This window comes from Staurois parvus, unplaced genomic scaffold (assembly GCF_062004578.1).
Source record: "Staurois parvus isolate SC_StPar_1 unplaced genomic scaffold, SC_StPar_1.0 ptg000818l, whole genome shotgun sequence".
NCBI lineage: Eukaryota > Metazoa > Chordata > Amphibia > Anura > Ranidae > Staurois > Staurois parvus.
Window position 1 is genome coordinate 7299944 of NW_028318614.1, and position 22180 is coordinate 7322123.

General features: G+C 46.1%; 1 long non-coding RNA gene across 1 annotated transcript in view; it reads left to right on the top strand.

Moving 5' to 3' along the window:
* Positions 1-15602: 15602 nt before the first annotated feature.
* The window catches only part of LOC149444028 (uncharacterized), an 86948-nt gene continuing 80370 nt past the window's right edge, over positions 15603-22180 (top strand). The window contains exon 1 of the long non-coding RNA XR_016306562.1: positions 15603-15748. This is a non-coding gene — a long non-coding RNA (uncharacterized LOC149444028). The remainder of the gene's footprint in view (positions 15749-22180) is intronic.

The window sequence follows — 22180 nt, forward strand, 5'->3', positions numbered from 1 at the left end:
AACAGTTCTGACTGCACTTAAAGGAATGGGAGATGGTAGAGTACCACTCTGAACAGCAACAGCTGGGCAATTATGGTTAGGGGTAGGGTAGTCTTTAGTCCTAGATTTTCACCGGTTAGTACAATGGAGCTTGTTACGACCGTGATTAGGGTATGCAGGCAGTATTTGCGCTAAAGAAAGGCAGAGTGGCAGTTCCTAAGGGCTCAGTCCCTGAGAACAGTAGTTTGTAACGGCCAACAGGACCTCTTACAAGACCCAGCGAAACTGCAACAGTGGTCCCTCAGCATGGAAGATCGCTCCCGGTTGACCCGGGTCACTCTGGTCTGTGGGGCAGCACATATATTCCCCAGCAGTTGTTCCATCCCTCCCTGGCTGGTGGTACTGGGCAGAGTGGTTCTCTCTCTTAGCAGCCTGTTCCTCCCTCTGCGATGGTGCCAGACAGCGTGGTTCTTCCTCCACTCAGGTGCACAGCAGAAGTGGACTCCAGTGGCTTGGTCCCTGGCTCTGATGTCATTCTCCCCCAGAGACTTGCTTCTCCCTCTCTCACTTCCTGTTCCTGTGCTTCCACATTTTTATGCCTCCACCCACACGCCAGCTCAGCAATGGGCAAACTACGGCCCGCGGGCCATATACGGCCCGGCGGACCTTTTAATCCGGCCCGCAGCCCGGGCAGGCAAACATTGGCTGTCAGGATGTGTGTAGGCGGGGCAGTGTGAAGAACGTGAGGGGAGCTAGGCTCCTCTCACAGTCCGCCCTGAAGACCGGAACGGCGCGGGAACACGGCGAGAGGAACGCGCGGAGCAAAGGTAAGTGAATTGACACGGGGGACTTGGCTTACTACTTGGGGGGGAATAGTACTGTGGGGGATGAAATACTATATGAGGGATGAATTAATATGGGGGATGAATTAATATGGGGAATGAATTACTATAGGGGGGATGAATTACTATAGGGGGGATGAATTACTATATGGGGGATGAATTACTATGGGGGATGAATTACTATGGGGGATGAATGACTATATGGGGGATGAATTACTATGGGGGATGAATTACTATATGGGGGATGAATTACTATGGGGGATGAATTACTATGGGGGATGAATTACTATATGGGGGATGAATTACTATGGGGGATGAATTACTATATGGGGGATGAATTACTATATGGGGGATGAGTTACTATGGGGGATGAATTACTATATGGGGGATGAATTACTATGGGGGGATGAATTACTATGGGGGATGAATTACTATATGGGGGATTAATTACTATGCTTACTATGGGGGAATATTACTATACTTACTATGGATGACACATACACATCATTCATCTACTCTTGGTCCGGCCCCCGGGTCCAATATATGAACCCATTGCGGCCCTCAAGTCAAAAAGTTTGCCCACCCCTGCGCCAGCTCTTCTGAAAAAAATGTAGTCCCCCAATTAGCAGCCTTCTAACAAAGTCCTGCAGTTCAGTCCAGGGGCGGATTGACAACTCATGGGGCCCCCGGGCAATAGGGGATCATGGGGCCCTGGTGTCCTTGCCAAAACTCAAAAATGCCTATGAAAAAGGTACCAGGGACATCTCATGGGGCCCCCTACTGACCCCGGGCCCTCGGGCAGTGCCCAAGTTTCCAAATGGTCAGTCCGCCCCTGGTTCAGTCTGTTAGATCCATAGAGCTTTTACCAGAGTGTGTGTGTGTCACTGAGTTTCAGGACACTGCCATCTTGCCACTTTCACCTAAAGTATCGTAAGTCAGGCTTTTAGGGGACGAATTGTTCACTTTTCTCTTCACTCTTTAAGCTCAGGTGCTTTGGATACAACTGACTCATTTTCTTCCACTATAGCAGATAGCTAGAGATGAGCGAATCGAACATGACGAAGTGGAATTCGTTTCGAAGATTAGGAAAAATTCGATTCGCGCCGAATCCGAAAATTAGCAAACTTCGGGTGCACGAATCGAATTTTCCCAAAAATGGCGGCGACATGTGTGGCGACGGAGCGGGGATCTCTGGGAAGGCGCGCAGACAAGGCGCGCTGACCCATAATGCATTCATTCATGACATGTGATCGCATTAGCCAATCAGCAGCCAGCCAGCCAGCACTGTGTAATGGTGGAGCTATAAATCGCGGCCATCTTAGAATTCTCCATTAGCCTCCGGTCATTCAAGAGAGACAGACCTGTGTGTATTAGGGACAGAGTTAGGGCCACAGAGACTTTAGGGCCACAGAATCGTTACTCAGGGACACAGAATCGTTACTCGGGGACACAGAATCGTTACTCGGGGACACAGAATCGTTACTCAGGGACACAGAATCGTTACTCAGGGACAGACACAGAATCGTTACTCAGGGACACAGAATCGTTACTCAGGGACACAGAATCGTTACTGAGGGACACAGAATCGTTACTCAGGGACACAGAATCGTTACTCAGGGACACAGAATCGTTACTGAGGGACACAGAATCGTTACTGAGGGACACAGAATCGTTACTCAGGGACACAGAATCGTTACTCAGGGACACAGAATCGTTACTCAGGGACACAGAATCGTTACTCAGGGACACAGAATTGTTACTCAGAGACACAGAATCGTTACTCAGGGACACAGAATCGTTACTCAGGGACACAGAATTGTTACTCAGGGACACAGAATCGTTACTCAGGGACAGACACAGAATTGTTACTCAGGGACACAGAATCGTTACTCGGGGACACAGAATCGTTACTCGGGGACACAGAATCGTTAGTCAGGGACACAGAATCGTTACTCAGGGACACAGAATCGTTACTCAGGGACACAGAATCGTTACTCAGGGACAGACACAGAATCGTTACTCAGGGACACAGAATCGTTACTCAGGGACACAGAATTGTTACTCAGGGACACAGAATCCTTACTCAGGGACACAGAATCCTTACTCAGGGACACAGAATCGTTACTCAGGGACACAGAATCGTTACTGAGGGACACAGAATCGTTACTCAGGGACACAGAATCGTTACTCAGGGACACAGAATCATTACTCAGGGACACAGAATCGTTACTCAGGGACAGACACAGAATCGTTACTCAGGGACACAGAATTGTTACTCAGGGACAGAGAATCGTTACTCAGGGACACAGAATCGTTACTTTCTGCTTCACAACCACTATTGTACGTTCAAAGAGTTAAATCCTGTTTTATGTTTGGGGTGCTTATTGAATTAAAGAGTATGTCAGACAACACGCAGAGGAGTGGCAGAGGAGGCAATGTTTCAGGAGCGAGCAGACGTGGCAGCAGAGGAAGGGGTCGAGGCAGCACTAGTCGCAGCCAGAGGCCAGTGCTCCCGGTGTCATCCAGCGGTCGTGTCTCCACCAACAACCCTGCCGTCATTGATTGGTTGACTCGGTCGTCTTCCTCTTCCCAGGTCACCTCTGACACCTACAGCCAACGGTCGGTGGGTACGTCAGACACAACCGTTAGTTGGCATGGCCCGGGAGCAAGCCCACTGAAATCACGTGTCCTCTACCTGCCCCTGTCCTTTGGTGTTCCCTCACCAAGCGAAGTATCGCATGCTGTGGGCTCAGCCCCACTGTACAGTGAGGAAGAGCTAACAGAGGGCGGTCAGGAACGGGGGGAGACATCCGCCTCTTCAGCAGCCAGGCGAAGAAGTACTGGCGAGGAGAGTGGCTCGGTAGCCGGTCTAGAGACAGGTCTGTCTCCTGACCCACACGCAGCCGAGGGGGCTAGTAGTGACGCGGAGACCCTAATTGATGATGATGAGGCTGATCGCACTTGGCAGCCTCGTCGTCATCAGGCTATTGCTTCCGCATCATCAGGAGAAGAGGGTGCCAGCTTGCCAGCGAGCAAAACAGTCGGTGGGTTGCCCAGGAGGCAGCAGGGTCGCAGCAGTGTCAGTGGAGGCAAACGGCCACGGAGTAGAGCACCAGCTCCACTGCAGCCTACCACCACGGCCAGTAGTGGTGCCGGTGTGCACGGAGGAAGTAGCAGTCAGCCAGTGAGGAGTAGCGGGGGCAAAGTTTCCTACTCGGCGGTGTGGCAATTTTTCGTCAAGCCGCCCGAGGAAGTAAACGTAGCCGTATGTCGACTATGTGGCCAGAAAGTCAAGCGTGGCCAGGGGGCCCATGTTGGGACTACAGCGTTGCGTCAGCATATGCAGCGTCGCCATTCGGTGGCCTGGGAAAACCGTGATAAAGATACGGCGGTTCTGCCTGCCCCAGCCCCCGCTCCATCACCTGCTCCGTTACTTGCTCCGTCACCCGACGTCAATCGCCCTCTATCAGCCAGTCAAGGCTCCAACACCTCTGCTGAGGGGAGTTGTCGCTCGTTGGCATCTTCCGCTCGTTCAGATGCTCCTTCTCCTGCTACTCCTCTTCACGGATTCCGTCAGCAGTCTTTCTTGGAATCCGTTTCCAAGAGACAACAGTTTGCGAGCACGCACCCGACGGTGCAGAAGCTGAACGTCCTCCTGTCCAAGTTGCTGGTGCTGCAGTCCCTCCCTTTCCAAGTGGTGGACTCAGCACCTTTCCGAGAAATGATGGCTTGTGCCAAGCCGCGGTGGAGAGTGCCAAGCCGGCATTTCTTCGCCAAAAAGGCAGTGCCAGCCCTGCATTCACATGTAGAAGAGATGGTGGGCCAGTCTTTGAGCATGTCGGTCTCTGCCAAAGTGCACGGCAGCGCCGACGTGTGGAGCTGTAACTACGGTCAGGGACAGTACATGTCATTTACGGCCCACTGGGTGAACGTGGTGCCGGCACAGCCGCACCAGCAACTTGGACAGGTCACGCCGCTTTTGCCTCCACGTTTGCACGTCCTTGGTCCAGCAAAGATGTCCGCCTCTACCACCTCTTCTTCCGCCGTGTCCTCAGCCGCCACCCCCGTGCCAAGTCCCATTACCCGACCGGCATATCACATGTGCAGGGCGCAACGGTGTCACGCTGTGCTGCACCTGGTATGCCTTGGCGAACGTAGTCACACATGGGAGGAACTTCTGAGTGTAATGATCAGAGAAATCGACAGATGGCTGTCTCCGCGCAAACTGAAAATCGGAACCATGTTGACCGACAACGGAAAGAACATGGTGTCTGCTCTGCGTCAAGGAAGGTTGTGCCATGCGCCATGCATGGCTCACGTGTTCAATCTGGTTGTCAAGCGGTTCCTAAAATCCACCATCCCACTGCAAGACATCCTTAAAATGTCACGTAAACTTTGCATGCATTTCAGCCATTCCTACACCGCAAAGCACACCCTCCTTGAGCTGCAGCGGCAGAACGGAATTCCACAGCATCGCCTGATCTGCGACGTTGCAACAAGGTGGAATTCAACCCTACATATGTTAGACCGCCTTTACGAACAGCGAAAGGCCATCACCGATTTCCTGATGTTACAAGCGGATAAAGGTACTCCCCTGTGTAACTTAGATGTCAGCCATTGGCAGCTCATGAGTGACACCTGCCGCTTGCTCAGGCCCTTTGAGGAGGCCACGCTATTCGTGAGTCGGCAGGACTATGGGATGAACGACGTCATTCCTCTGTTGCACGTCCTGGAACAAATGCTGTTAACAATGGCTGGTCAGGGTGCGGTAGACGTGGCGCACAGATCTCAACGCCACATGACCCCTGTGGGGGCAGGACAGGAAGAAGAGGAGGAGGTAGAGGAGGACATTGGTGCTCAGGAATTATTGAGTGAAATGGGTGGTTTTTCCACTCAGCGGACAGGAGTGGAGGAGCAGGAGCATCTGGTAGAGAAGGAGGAGGAGACAGAGGACCCAGACGCACCGTGGCAGTATGCTGTGGAGATGGAGGCAGGGAGTCCCTCGCATTCCTTGGCACAAATGGCCCATAGCATGCTCGGTTGCTTGCGTAGCGACAGCCGAATAATAACCATCAGACAGAGGGATGACTTTTGGCTGTCCACCTTGTTGGACCCTCGCTACCGTTCAAAAATGGTGGCATTTTTCACACCTGCTGAGAGGGAGGCCAAAATAAAGTACTATAAAAACCACCTATGTAGTCAGTTGGTCTCTGCCTTTCTGCGCCAACGTCCATCCTCAGACACTGTGGGCCCTGTGCGCTCGCGTTCCACTGCCATGGCAGCAGGGGAGGGGTGGGGTGGTAGGAGCAGTGGCAGCTCCACCAGCAGCGGCTGCCTCAGTCTGCAGTCGATGATGAGTAGCTTTCTTCACCAGCGCAGTGAGGAAACTACTAACCAGCCGCAGCAGCAGCATCAGGTGGACCTGGAGCAGGACCTCAAACAACAGGCTCGGGCCTACTTGGACAGCACCCTGCCAACCGAGGTAGACAATCCCCTTGACTACTGGGCAACGAAACTTGACCTTTGGCCCCAACTAGCTGAATTTGCCCTTGAAAGGCTGTCATGCCCGGCCAGTAGCGTGGCATCGGAGCGCGTGTTTAGTGCGGCAGGAGGTATTGTAACTCCGCGGAGGACACGACTGTCCACCCAAAGTGTGGAGAGACTCACGTTTGTGAAAATGAATCAGGCGTGGATTAGTCTGGATTTCAAACCACCAGTTCCTGACACAACTGACTAAATCCGCCATGAATCTTGCCCCAAACATGTTATTATTTTTAACATAGGCCTCTGTATGGCCTTCAATTTAAGCTGCTTACGCTTCGCCACTCTGCCATGGGCCCCTGTACCGCCTCCTCTTGCTGCTGCCAGGTCCAGAGTGTGTCATGGGTCCCTGTACGGCCTCCCATTGCTGCTGACTTCATCGCCAGACTCTGCCATGTGCCACTTTCAGGTCTCCTTACACTGTTGGTGGGTTCCATTTTGTGATAGGGTGCTGTATGGCCTTCCATTGCTGCTGCCTCCACCGCCACCCTGCGCCATGTGCCTCTGTCGTCTGCTCACGCTGCTGACGGCTTCCACTTTTTAACCGAGGCCTGTGTTTGGCTTCCGAATACTGCTGCATCCACCGCCACCCTGCGCCATGTGTCTCTGTCGTCTGCTCACGCTGCTGACGGCTTCCGCTTTTTAACCTAGGCCTGTGTATGGCTTCAGAATAATGCTGCCTACACCGCCACCCTGCGCCATGTGCCTCTGTCGTCTGCTCACGCTGCTGCCAGGTCCATACTGATTCATGGCCCCCTGTACCTGCTCCTCATGAACGTGGTTCAGCGGGTTTGCATCACTTAACGGCAAATCGTTGACAAACGCTGGGACGTTCAGTGTTGTGCGCATTAAGCCAGACAACAAAGGGCAGCACAGACCTGTTATTACTCGCTCAAGCATGGCTGAACAAAACCAGTCTCTACCACAAATTGGACGCAGACCTGCCCAGGGTCTCGTAAGTAGATTGCACGGAGGAGTAGAGTTCGTTATTGGAATTAACTGTGAGGGACTTTTAAACCTAGGCCTGTGTATGGCCTTCAATTGAAGCTGCTTCTGCTCCGCCACTCTGCCATTGGACTCTTGATAGTCGACGACTATCAAGCTCTGTTCCTTGCTACGTCCAGCTCCACTGACGCCCCTTCCGCAGAACCCCCCACCCTAAGGTACCACAAACCCCACCTACACTCCACATCTGGCCAATGCTATAATTCCCCAATCAATCCCCACCCCCTGGAGCTAAATTTAACCCTTTCCGTTCCCTACACCACTCTGGGCCTAGTCATGTATGCCCTGCGCTATTTCCATTCTTCCCTATTCGCTACGGGCATTTCTGGTTCATATAAGTATTTGTAAGATTCACTGGTCAAAGTAAACCACACTTCCACGATGCAAACAATTAGTGCAATGCAACAAGGATGGCCTAACAACCCAAACATATAGAAAACAAAGTCCAAGGTTGCAGCATTCTAAAGATTTAACTAATAATAACAAAATGGCTTAACAGTGTTCCATCTTCATTATCAAGGTACATTTACATAGTAACAAGTTATAGATGTAAGTGAAAGACACGCATGCAATCAATGGATTGCATTCCCATCTAAGACAACACACATTCCGGGACTTTTCTGGTCCCAAAGCATCCAATCCCACCAGTGTTTTAACACTTACTAAGAGACATAAAGGTCCCATTTGTCCACCTGGAAGGCCCATTGAGGCAGGGATAGCATCGGTTTATGCTGTGGCAGTTAAAGTGGAGCTGCACTGCATCTAAACACTACAACCCAAAAATACTATTTATATCATTATTAACCACTTCAAGCCTGGGCACTTTCACTCCCTTCCTGTCCAGGCCAATTTTCAGCTTTCAGCGCTAACACACTTTGAATGACAATTGCGTGGTCATGCAACACTGTACCCATATGAATTTTTTAGCATTTTTTTGAGACAGATAAAACTTTATTTTGGTGGTATTTATTCACCACTGGGATTTGTATTTTTTTGCTATATAAATGAAAAAGTCCAAACATTTTGAAAAAAAAGTGTTTTTCTTATAAAATTTTGCAAATAAATAATATTTCTTCATAAATATTCACCAAAATGTATTCAGTTATCTTTTTAGTAAAAAACAATAACCCAAATTAGTTTATAACCAAAAATATTTTATCATTTTTCAAAATTTATTTTACATTTTTATTTCTTTTTTTATATTATTATGTGTTTTGTTTCGTTTTTTAACATACTGTCACCCTAGCAGTACAGTGTCACCATAGTGACACTGTACTACTTGTGGGGGGTGATGAAGATTTTTTTTTTTTTTATTACACTGATTGCTATTATACCCATAAAGGCTGTAAAAGAAATCATTTCTCCTTTCTGGCTGCATTCTTGCAGCCATTGAAAAATACTGTGTGAGCTGTGATTGGTCACAGCTTGTCACATGGTACAAGGCTGTTGAGAATAGCCTTGTACCATGTGACCTCTGTGATCATTCACAGATTTCACTAGTAGTAAGCAATGATGTTGGAAGTGATATCTTGCTTTCTACTATTCATGTGATCACTGATTGGCCACACAGAGGTCCCGCACAGCGATCAGTGTTCCGCTGTGTCCGGAGGGCAGTCCAAAATGGTGGGCGTCTTTTATGAACAGCAACCCGCCACTGCACTGCTCCCATCCGGCAGTATATATACATGGGCCAGACGGGAAGTGGTTAATAGCAAAAAGTTAAAAATATTGTTTTTTTCTCAATATTTATAATAGCGCAAAAAATAAAAAACCATACAGGTGATCAAATACTGCCAAAAGAAAGCTCAATTTGTGGGATAAAAAGAACATAAATTTCATTTGGGTGTAGCGTTGCATGACCGTGCAATTGTCAGTTAAAGTAACACAGCACCGTACTGTAACACAAAAAATGGCCGGATCAGGAAGGGGTGGTAAATCCTCTGGAGGGCAAGTGGTTCAACAATCCCAGGGCTCCGCATTAAGGCAGGATTCACACTGTTGCATTGCCACAACACGCAGTAACGCACAACCAAGGGTTATAGTGTGATTCATTGCTAAAATAATATAGATGAATGGGCGTCTTTAACAAAACACAGTTTAATGTGTGTTATTATGTGTGCTAATTGCAACACAAATACACTCACTACACATGACAATTGCCTCTAAGAGTCAATGTTTCCTTTTCCAATCCCAAAATCTAAAAGCACCCAAAGGGAATTTTCTTTTCTTTACAGGGTTGGTGTCTAACAACAGCTTGGGGTTATCCACAGAGATCCTTCTGGCATCCTGGAAAGTGTTCAAAAACTGGCTGTGCAATAGGAACCAATACTGTCCCTTGTTTGATTGTGCAGCACCCACCTAGATAGGTGCTAGGATTAAAGTAAATTTAGTTATGGTCCACTGTAACCAATGAGGCTGTGAAGATTATTTGGGTCTTTTCTATGTTTTATTATTATTTTATTATTTATTATTTGGGTCTTTTCTATGTTTTATTATTATTTTATTATTTATTATTTGGGTCTTTTCTATGTTTCAGTAGTTGCAGGATTGACTGCTTCCCCCAATAAGTCCAGAAAGCTCTGGAAGTTAGTAATCAGGAAGAGTCCAATCAGCAGCTAAATATTCATACAGTCCTTGTCTGGGGGTCACCCAGATGGTAGCTGGGAGCCTGGGGACTGCTTGCCCTGTTAGGCTATCCTGCCATGTGCCTGTGGTGTGCCAAGGCCTCAGGTGGGCTACCTGGAGGCCTGGAAGTTTCAAAGAGTTGACTGAGGGACTGTGGTCTGACGATCTAGTCTGGTATCACAGGAAAGAGTGTGGTGGGGATATTGGAAGGAGGCAACCAATTTTCCAAGGACATTTGTAGGTATAGATTGGATGGAGATCCTTGAAACTTTGGTCTGAGGCCACTCCCCCATGTGCTAGAGTCAATGTGTTAGGGGATATAGCGTCCAGTGTCCTGAAGAACTGAGTCTATTTCATACTCAGTGAAAGGGCTTTGCTTGGACTGTTCACCAGGAGATTACTATCCTCTGGTTTGCTACAGGCTCATAGTTCTATATGCTACAATTGCATGGGAAGGGGTACAATACGCACATAAACCGTAATTTCCGGCGTATAAGACGACTTTTTAACCCATGAAAATCTTCTCAAAAGTCGGGGGTCGTCTTATATGCCAGTATACGGCGTGCTGACACTTCTGAGCTGGTGTCAGGGTGGCACTTTTTAGGGGGGGCGGCGCGGTGCCGCCACCCCCCCCTTCCAACGGAAGGGACACTAAGTACAGGGGCGGGCAGGGGGCTGCTGTTTCTTACCTGGCTCCGGACCCAGTCCCACGACGATCCAGTCCAGGAAGCGCGGCTGCTCCTTCATTCAGTTCGGCCACTCCCTCACTTTATGTTCGCGTGGCCGCTCGGCTCTGCCTCCTCACCGGTGATTGGACGCCAGAACTGTAGCTCAGGAAAGGCACACAGGCAGCCAATCACCTGCGAGGAGGCGGAGCCGAGCGGCCCTGCGAACATTGAGTGAGGGAGCGGCCGGTAAGTGTGCCGTGCAGATGGTGCTGCTGCAACCACGTATGCTGGCTGCAGCAGCACCATACTGGAACAGGGGTCAGCAAGTGTCATTGGTGTCAGTGCGAGGAATAGTGCCCCATCATTGGTGTCACTGATACTAATGATGGGGCACTATTCCTCCCCCCACTGACACCAAACGATGGGGCACTATTCCTCCCCCCCACTGACACCAATGATGGGGCACTATTCCTCCTCCCCACTGACACCAATGATGGGGCACTATTCCCCCCCCCACTGACACCAACGAAGGGGCACTATTCCCCCCCCCACTGACACCAATGATGGGGCACTATTCCTCCCCTCCACTGACACCAACGATGGGGCACTATTCCTCCACCCCCCACTGGCACCAGCGATGGGGCACTATTCCTCCCCCCCACTGACACCAACGATGGGGCACTATTCCTCCACCCCCCACTGGCACCAACGATGGGGCACTATTCCTCCCCCCCACTGACACCGATGGGGCACTATTCCTCCCCCCCACTGACACCAACAATGGGGCGCTATTCCAACCCCCACTGACACCAATGATGGAACACTATTCCTTTCCCCACTGACACCAATGATGGGGTACTATTCCTCCCACTGACACCAATGTTGGGACACTATTCCTCCCACTGACACCAATGATGGGGCGCTATTCTTCCCACTGACACCAAAGACGGGGCGCTATTCCCCCCACTGATACCAATGATGGGGTGCTATTCCTCCCACTGACACCAATGATGGGGTGCTATTCCTCCCACTGACACCAATGATGGGGCACGATTCCTCCCACTGACACCAATGATGGGGCACGATTCCTCGCTCTGACACCAATGATGGGGCACTATTCCTCCCACTGACACCAATGATGGGACACTGTTCCTCCCACTGACACCAATGATGGGGTACTATTCATCCCACTGACACCAATGATGGGGCACGATTCTTCCCACTGACACCAATGATAGGGCACTATTTCTCCCTAAAGGCACACCTCCATACAAGGTGTATTATTTTTATCACAAAATTACACAGCGCCTGGCTCCTGCCCATATTTTCCACAAACCGATGTGTTTTTACCATGGCAGCAGTGAGTTTTTTCCCCACCAATCATAGTTGACATATACCATTCACTTATTTCCTTTGGGACACATCTGTGCGCTTTTATCCAGACCGTTCTTCCTGATTTATATGTAAACCCACTGATCCTAACCAGCCAAATTCATAGTCAGTTTATGAAAATTAGGAGAATTGTACCAAATCCAACTTTGCTGGGAAATAGATTGGATTAGATGGAGGATATATTATGAGTAAGGATTTATTCTGCTCTATGCTTAAAGATGAACTCTGGGCACAAAAACATTCTTTTGTGGGGCAGCATGGTGGCTAAATGGTTAGCACTTCCACCTGGCAGGACTAGGGACGCTGGTTTGAATCCCAGCCACGGCACCACCTGCCTGGAGTTTACATGTTCTCCCTGTGCCTTTGTCAATTTTCTCCGGGTACAAAAGTTTCCTCCCACACTTCAAAGACATGCTGGTAGGTTAATTGGATCCTGTATAAATTGGTACTAGTATGTATGAATGTAAGTTAGGGACCTTAGATTGTATGCCCTTGCAGGTTAGGGACTGATTTGAATGTACACTATATATGTAAAGCACTGTGTAAACTGATGGCACTATATAAGCACCGGAAATAAATAAATTTAACTATGTATATTCCTTGATAGCCACATAGGATATACTGAGCAAGCTGTTGGCGCTATATAAATCCTGTATAAAAATAATACTGTATATCCAAATTGTGTGCACCAAATGCCTTTGCAAACTCAGATTTTACCTTGTAAAAGTAGCAGTGACATCATCACTGTGCTGTACATAGCCTGGGCAAGAGTAGAGCGATAGGAATAGCCCAGGAGGCCCCATCCACTACAGGCTTGCCGCAGAAACCTTCAGGACGGATGTGGACAAGACTAGTCACCCTGCACAAGGAAAAAGAGCAGCAATGACCGGTCTTTTTCTTTTATTACAGGCAGCACCTGCACTAAGGCGAAGTTTTACACTGTAATAGGATCTGTTCACATATAGGTGTTTTGAATCGCCCTGATTTTGCCCGTGTTTTCAAAACGCGCTGTTAAAATGTCAAATCGCACATCAGCATGTTCAGGTGCCATTTGTTTAAATGACACTTAAAAACATGGGGCGATTGTGCCACGATTTGTCGCATGACAATGCATGTTGCCCAAGTTCTGGAACTTCTGTTGCGCGACAGGTGGTGCGCAATTTGATTTGCATGACTGCAGCATAATTTTTCGCACAACAATCGTGGCAGAATTGTCCTGCATTTTTAGGTGCCATTGAAATTAAATTAAATGAATGGCACCTGAACGCGCTGATATGCAATTTGTCATTCTAAAGAAGCATTTTGAAATTGCGGGCAGAATTGCAGCGATTCTGCCTTCAGTTCAAATCACCAATATGTGAACAGAGCCTTACAGCGCAAATCTGGAAGATTGTGGGATTGTGTATAATACTGACAAGCAAACTCCTGCCTGACAGGTGGAAGCAGTCAGGGTCTGCGCTGCCGCCCAATCACTTCCACAGCCCCCAGTACCAGCGCTCCCCCTGCGTCTGTCCTCCATGTATCTGGGCCCCGCTTGCCTTTCTGGGCCCAGGGAGTGCCATGGTGGGTGCCGGCAGGGATGAACGTCTGCTCTCCCCCCTTCTTTCTGTGACCCGGCAGGCACCGTGTATGACATCACTACTGGGTCACAGATGTCACTTTTTGCCAGCTAGAATAGCTGGGGATACATGTATTGCAATGAGATCTACATTGTAATACATCTTGTGGAGACCAGAGGAGATGTGCAGGGCTATTTAGACCCTGAATGTCTCAATAAAGAGAACCTGTCACCTAAAACTAATCACATAGGACAGGGCCTAAAATGTCAAGTCCTGAGCTACTAGCTTAGAGTTACTCACCACCAACAAACACACACAAACAGACACATGTACATACACATACATACAGGAACATGTATATACACATAGACACGTACAGGCAGGCATACACACAGATACATGTACATACACAGAAATACACACGCAATACACACGAAAGACACATGTACATACACACAGACACATGTACATACATACACAGACACATGTACATACATACATAGACACATGTACGTACATACACACAAACACACACACATGTACATGCACACACACACACACACACAGACAGACACATGTACACACACATACATGTACATATACGCAGACACACATGTACATACACACAGACACATATATAATTGTACATGCATACACAGACACACACAAATGTACACGTACACACACACACACAGAGCACCACTCCCCCCCATAAAAAGTTGCGGTACTTCGTTGTTCACTCACAGATCCGTGTAATGTACTCTAGGGGGAAGCAGAGAGCACAGCACACACTTCTTGCTTTGCTTTCACTGCGCTCAGCTATTGAGTAGTCTGACGTCTCCCAGTGCCAATGATAGATCCGGCCTGAGCTCCGAGCCTGCTCAGCAAGATGGCCCTGGGGGACACACTCACCCCCACCATAATTTCCACTCGCCATTGGCGAGCAGGCGAGTGGAAATTTCAAGCCCTGGCATAGGAGACTTTGTGTCCTCTATGTGATGAAAAAAAAGGTTAGGTAAAAAGGTTTGGATTTTTTTATCGGAAAAAAATAAATAAAATTTTACACCCAAGCACATAACACCCCCCAAAAAAGTTTGAGCCCCCCACCCCCACATATACGCATGTACGAATGTAAACGCACATGTTGGGGTGCCTACTTACGATAACCATGATTGCGATACACATGCTACACATCGCCGCTCACGCCGGAGTGAGATCTATAATTCTAGCACTGGACCTCTTCCGTAACATTAAACTGATGACCTACAGGGGCTTTTAAATATAGAAAATATAGGGTACTGAAGTTTGTCGCCATTTCATAGGCACATGAACATTTAAGGTTTGGCATGTTGGGTATCTATTTACTCCACACAATCTCATCTTTTATATTTTACGAAAAATGTGGGTAATTTGCCCTAAACTTCACTTTTGTGAGTTTTTTACCGAAATTTTGCTTTCCTAGACCTTTGCGGTAATATCATGTGAAATAAAAAAATTGGATCTACCAATATTTTATTTCTAGGGTGTCTGCTTTAAGAAAATATACAATTTGGGGGGGGGGGTTGTGTAATCTTCAGGCCTGAAATAATTTTTTAAACAAGTGTGCAAAAAATTCAAAAATGCCTCTGGCAGTGAAAGGGCTAAAAAAGAACAGGCACATCTGACTCTGACAAACCGGTCTGGTGAGATGCCTACATACATTATATTTGTCATGGAATACTACATTTTATTGTTCATTTTGCATGCTGACTGTCCTGATGTGCCAAGGTTTGTGACGGACCCCACCTTATTATAGAAAAGGGTGTACTACAGTATTTCCTCCTATGTAATAGGAACTTATTACTGCTATGATATTTTGATATTTTATAATACGATATTTTATACTGAATACTTGTGAGTGCATAAGAAGTAGTTGTGAATAAAATTGTTCTTTTAAAAAATGATAAGGCACCATGTACCTTTTTCTTTCCCACTATACCAACAAGGAATAATACAAGGAGATGGAGCACTTTTTATTGCCACAGACCCACAATCATCTATAATCAATCATCAGGAGTATACAAGGGAGTCTCTAAAGATATCCATCAAGGAAAAACATCACAAACCTGTGTTAGCCCAGCAGTGGGCTTAATGGAAGGTGAGCGCATATAAGTATCTATATTCCAGCAAGAATCCATCTGCAATCTTGTTTGACTAATCAACTTTAATTGAATTTATATAGACTTTTTTGGACACTATTAATTTCTTATTTAAATTACTAATATTATATTTTTTTCACGTTTTTTGTTTTTTTCACACTCTACTATTTATTTATTTTGAAGTTGTAATAAGTTGATTTGAAAGGTTCATTATTTCTAGAAGTTTTCATATCTCACATTTAGGGCGCAGCAATAAGCAATCAATTTATTGTACAATACTACAAAACACATTTATTTGAGGATGTGAATAGATGCCTGCTGACCTATATATTTATTATACCTCAGTGGCTTGCAAGTAATTATAATATATATGATATGAAATCTGTGTGAATACTGTTCTACGCACATGCAATAAATGTGTCTGAATTGTAATCAGTGTTCAAATAGGACCAAAGGAAATTCATTTCGTCACCCACACCAAGGTTGTCAGGTTAAAAGCAACAATTACTGGGTTTATTGGTGCCACTATTGTGTTAATGATACTAATTCTGTTTGCATGAGATATGCATGAGGTTTCATTCCATTTTCCATGCCCTGTGCAGCTTAACACTGTGTTTATATGATACCCTGAAGGCACAATGTCCTTCCTGTTCTTTATGTATGTTCTTTTCTATTGTTAAAACTGAGTAAAAATGTATTGCAACAAAAAAATGGCAATTACTTGTCAAACGAGGAATGTGATTTACACCTTAAAGGAACTGTATTATGTTAGTGAGACAACTTAGAAGGTAAGGTACACATCTGCTAGACATGAATACACCATACAGGACAAATAACGGCAACTATCAGTGCTCAGAGATTTGCAAGTAACCTCCCTGGCGGTATTCCTGAGTGTAGCTCGGGGTAAAGTTTCAGTACCAAAAGTGGTAACCCTGAGCTACACTCGGGCTTACCATGCGGCGCTGCTCTGGGATCTGTTCTGCTCTTACCTTGTCCTGTGCTCCCGCGATGTCCCTCCTGCAGTGTCCCCTGTAATGTACTCCGGCAGATGCCGGCATCTGTCTTCTGGGTTCCGTTCCCTGCGATGTCAGGACGTACGGGGGATGGAACTGGCGGGAAATTTGAAAATGACAAAAAGTGACATTCACTAAATACACAAAAATCACATAGTATTACATTACTGTATCAACCCATTTCACATACATTTTGTCTCTAGTGCTTTGTCCTGCGCCCTGCCTGCGTTTTTCCCCTTCTTTCTGCCTGGAAACTGAGAAACGTCCATGGCGTCCAAAAAGCGTCCCTTTAGGTCAAAATCGGTTTTAGACCAGCTAGAGAACAGTGATAGTAAATCAGAACCACTTGCAGAATTGAGTGATAATGATTCGTGGGGAAATTCGTCATCAGACACTGAAAACAATTTTACGACTTTGCTCAGTGATGTGTGAACTTGGCGCTCTATTTCAAATTTCAGTGTTTTTGGTTTGATTACATTATTGAATTAAATTTAATATTATTATATTATTATTTTTTATGATTATTTATTAACTACTTGCCCTCCTGAGGATTTACCCCCCTTAATGACTAGGCCTCTTTTTGCTACTCAGCGCTGCACTAATTCAACTGATAATCGCGCAGTCATGCAATGCTGCACCCAAATGAAATTTACATCCTTTTTTTCACACAAATAGAGCTTTCTTTCGGTGATATTTGATCACCTGTGCGCTTTTTATTTTTCACGCTATAAACATAAAAAGACCAAAAACTTTGAAGAAAAATGATATTTTTTACTTTCAGCTATAAAAAATATATAGTAAACTCAAAGTTAGTTATAAATTTAGGCCAAAATGTATTCTGCTACATGTTTTTGGTAAAAAAAAATCCAAATAGGTGTATATTGATTGCTATGTGTGAACGTTATAGCATCTACAAACTATGGTATAGATACTGCAATTTACGGCATTTTTTGCTATACAGCGCTGCACTAGTTTAACGGACATGTTTTTTTGCTATAAAACATGTCCAGTAAAAAAAATTTAAAAATCAAATTTAGTCATAAATTTGAGCCAAAATGCGACATGTCTTTGCCAAAAAAAAAACCCAATACGTGTAAATTAATTGGTTTATGTGAAAGGTATAGCGTTTACAAATGGCGGTAAAGATACTCGGATTTTTAATTTTTTTTATACTAATAATGGCGGCGATCAGCGACTTATGGCGGCGATCAGCGACTTATGGCGGGACTGCGGCGGACATTCTGACACTGGGTGGGGAACTGACTGGGGGTCACTGACATCCCCAGTGACACCAATACAGTGATCAGTGCATAAAAACACACTGACACTGTACTAATGGCACTGGGGAGGAAGGGGTTAACTTTTTTATTTACTGAAAGGGTTAACTGTGTGAGGGGAGTGTTTTACTAGGGGGCGGGGGTGTGTACTGCACGGGGACTGGCTGATCAGGAGAGATAAACTCTTCTGTCCGGCTCAGCATGTCAGGAGCTGACAGGGAACTGACAGAAAGCAGAGCTACTGCAGCCCTGCTCTCTGTCGGTGATTGCCGCTAATCACCGGGATACAGCCGTTAGCGATCGGCTGTGACCCGGCAACTGACATCCGCAGCCATGATCGGCGGGACAGGTAGGGCGGTGGTGCGCCTCGCGCACGCTCCCTACCTGTTTTGCAAACACACATTTTAAAACGTGGTTTTGCCCAGCCATGCCACCCTGCCGCCCTGCCGCCGTATTTCTACAGTGGCTGGGCGGTATGTGGTTAAATTATAATTTATGATTTTGTGTTTCAAGTTTTATCCTACCTGGGATGTTTACTAGACTCTTGTTTGGACAGATTTCAGTGAGTTATTCCTAAAAATTACAGGCCTACAATAAAAAAAATACATATTTTCATGCAAAAAAATGTACCGCTTTGAGCACAGAAATATGGACATAATCAGACCGCTAGGGAGGGTAAGGCTTGGTTCACACTGCTGCGATGCAAGAAATGCACAGGAATCTCTCCTGCAAAGCAATCCAAATGTGTTCATGAGATCTGCTGTTGGTGTCAACTAAAAGTTAATGAAACCCCAAAATCAGGTCACAGAACACAGTGGGTTTGCCTGAATCAGACTGATGGGTACATGAACACCCATGCGATCCGATTCCAGTACGGCAAAAAAAAAAGGTGCTTGCACCTTATCATTTGAGCCATGCAAAATGATAAGCTCATACAGCACTGCGAACCACATGCAATTTGCACAGGAATGCAGTGCGTTTCCTGTGCGAATCACATGCAGTGTTACAGTGTGAACTGGGGCTCAACTTTCTGGGAATAGACCACATAACTAAAAATAGGAGAGGTGGTGATTGGGAACTTAATACACAAAATAGCAGGAGCACTGCCTCAATGTATGTTATATGACATGAAAAACATGCTTAAATAATGAACACATAACAATAAATAGTGAAATAAAGTCCCAAATGTGAAATCAAGTTCACATCCAGAAGGTGGTAAGTGCTCTATGCTCCCCGTCTGTGTGCCCCTCACTCACCAACTTTAATGGACTCTTATGTTGAAATAAGAATCTTTCACACTGTTTGGTGGGGCATTGGAAGTCATGCTGGAGCTTGTAGTCCTCCTGATTAAATGTTGCTTGTCATTCCCAGTGATTCAACTGTAGAGCCGATAGATATATACATGTAAGCAGGGGCAGACTGACCACTTGGAAACTCGGGCACTGCCCAAGGGCCCGGGTCAGTAGGGGGCCCCATGAGATGCCCCCGGTACCTTTTTCATAGGCTTTTTTGAGTTTGGGCAAGGACACAGGGGCCTCATGATCCCCTACTGCCCGGGGGCCCCCTGAGTTGTCAGTCCGCCCCTGCATGTAAGGAATGGAGAGAGGAATCCAAAATTGTGTAATTCTGTTTATTGGTAATAGCAGACACACTGGTATTACACTCACATGTTCCCAGATAGAATAGGCATGAATCTCCAAGTGTACAATAATAGGTCGCTAGTATTCCTCAAAGCTTGCTGAAATTAAAAAGTGAACTCTGACTTTGAGAGTAACCTAGTGCCAGACTAAGGCTGGATAGGGCCCCAGGCAAGATAGCATCTTTATGCCCCCAAGCATCACTATTTCCAATATCCCTGAAAAGAAGTACCACTCAGATGCCCCAACGTATTCCTTCTTTCCGTTTCTATCCTGCTGCCAGGTGCTAGTCTTGCTAGTATAGGCTTCTCAGGCTCAGTAGTAGATCCATGACAAAATGTCTCATCTCTGCACTCCTGACAAGGCAACTTTGTGCGATACGGCGCTGCGTTACCTTAACTGAAAATTGCGCAGTCATGCAATGCTGTACATCAATGATATTTATGTCCTTTTTTCCCACAAATAGAGCTTTCTTTATTTGGTGGTATGTGATCACTTGTACGTTTTTTTTTTTTGCTATAAACAAAAAAAGACTGACAATTTTGAAAACAAAAATCACAATATTTTGTACTTTTTCCTATAAAACATATCCAGTAAAAAAAAAATCAAATCTCTTCATAAATATAGGCAAAAATGTATCCTACTCCATGTCTTTGCTAAAAAAAGATCCCAATACATGTAAATTAATTGGTTTACTTGAAAGTTACAATGTCTAGAAATGGTGGGGTATATACTGGAAATGTTTTTTTTTTATATATATACTAGTATTGGCAGGACTGTGGCAGGCATTCTAACACTGGGTGTGAACTGACTTACTGCCACTAACATCCCCAGTGACACTATTACAGTGCTCAGTGCTAATAAAAAAGCACAGACACTGTACTAGTGACACTGGGCAGGAAGGGGTTAACATCTGGGGTGATCAAAGAGTTAACTGTATGCTGTTTAACATAATGTGCTGTTTTGTGTTTTACTAGGGAAACATGCTGCTGTGTATTTCTCTGCTGTGCCCTTTACAGTGCCTTGAAAATGTATTCATACCCCTTCACATTTTCCACATTTTGTCATGTTACAACCAAAAACGTAAATGCATTTTATTGGTATTTTATGAGATAGACCAACACAAAGTGGTACATAATTGTGAAGTGGAAGGAAAATAATAAATGGTTGTGAATTTTTTTTACAAATAAATACAAATAAATATCTGAAAAGTGTGGCGTGCATTTGTATTCAGCCCCCTTTACTCTGATACCCCTAACTAAAATCTAGTGGAACCAATTGCCCAGGGCATCAGCCCTGTTAAATACCTTTGGCAGTTGCTGACTATAGTCACATGGCTTCTAGGGTGTTTGGCTCCTATGCCCCTACTTAAAAGGCTTCTCTACTCCTGGCCTTTATGTGGGCACTGACTCCACCCTTTACATCACTACAGGAAGGCTTTTAGGTTAATTTACTAAAGGCAAATAGACTGTGCACCATGCAAAGTGCAGTTGCACTCTGCAACTGCAAATGCTCCAGATTAGACAAAGATTCACTTTGCAAGGAGTACCCAATCATGTGCAAGGAAAGTTGGAAAAAAAAGCACTTTTGCTTGCACATGATTGGATGATGGAAGTCAGCAGAGCTTTTGCTCATTTATTAAGCTCTGGAGCAACTGCACTTTGCAAAGGCACTTTGCCCTAAGTAAATCAACACCTTTGTCTAAAAGGGTGCATAACACTCAATTACACTATTCCCTATTACCAGAAACAGAGATACCCAGTGGTAGATTAGATCAGTGTTTCTCAACCTTTTATCAGTCAAGGCAGCCTTTGCAATTATGGGCAGTCCTGAGGAACCCTTTACTATGGGCAGTCCTGAGGAACCCTTTACAATTATGGACAGTCCTGAGGAACCCTTTACAATTATGGGCAGTCCTGGGGAACCCTGTCAGGGCTCCAGGTATGACCAGAGGTGTGTGGGCTAACACAGAGAAACGCAGACTCAAGTATGGTGTAAACAATATAATTTATTAGAGGCTATACAAAAATATAAACGCACAATATAAACAAAACCAAACCTCCAACTGATAACGGAAAGTACAAGCACACAGACAAGAGCAGTCAGGGCTGGTGAGGTGGAGTGGTCAGACGGGCCGGGTCAGGAACCATCGGGCAGACAAGGTACAAAGGAGCAGGCAGAAGAGTGATCAGGAATAGCCGAGGTCGGTGCAGGCAGAGTTCTATTAATATCAGGAGTCAGGCAGAGGGATCAGAAAGGCAGGCAGATGACCGGATCAGGTTCAGGCACAGGGGCTCATGGGAACAATACACCAAGGCACTGATTGCAGGCCTGGTCCTGCTTAAATACACCTCCTGCAATCAGCCTCAGGTGATGGCTTGACTGCAGGAGTGAGATTCTGGCTGCTGAGAGCAGCCGCTGGCCAACACTGGTACTGCAGCCCACAAGACAGGTGAGTCCCACCACCAGTGGTGAGTCCATTCCTGACAAACCCTTTACAATTA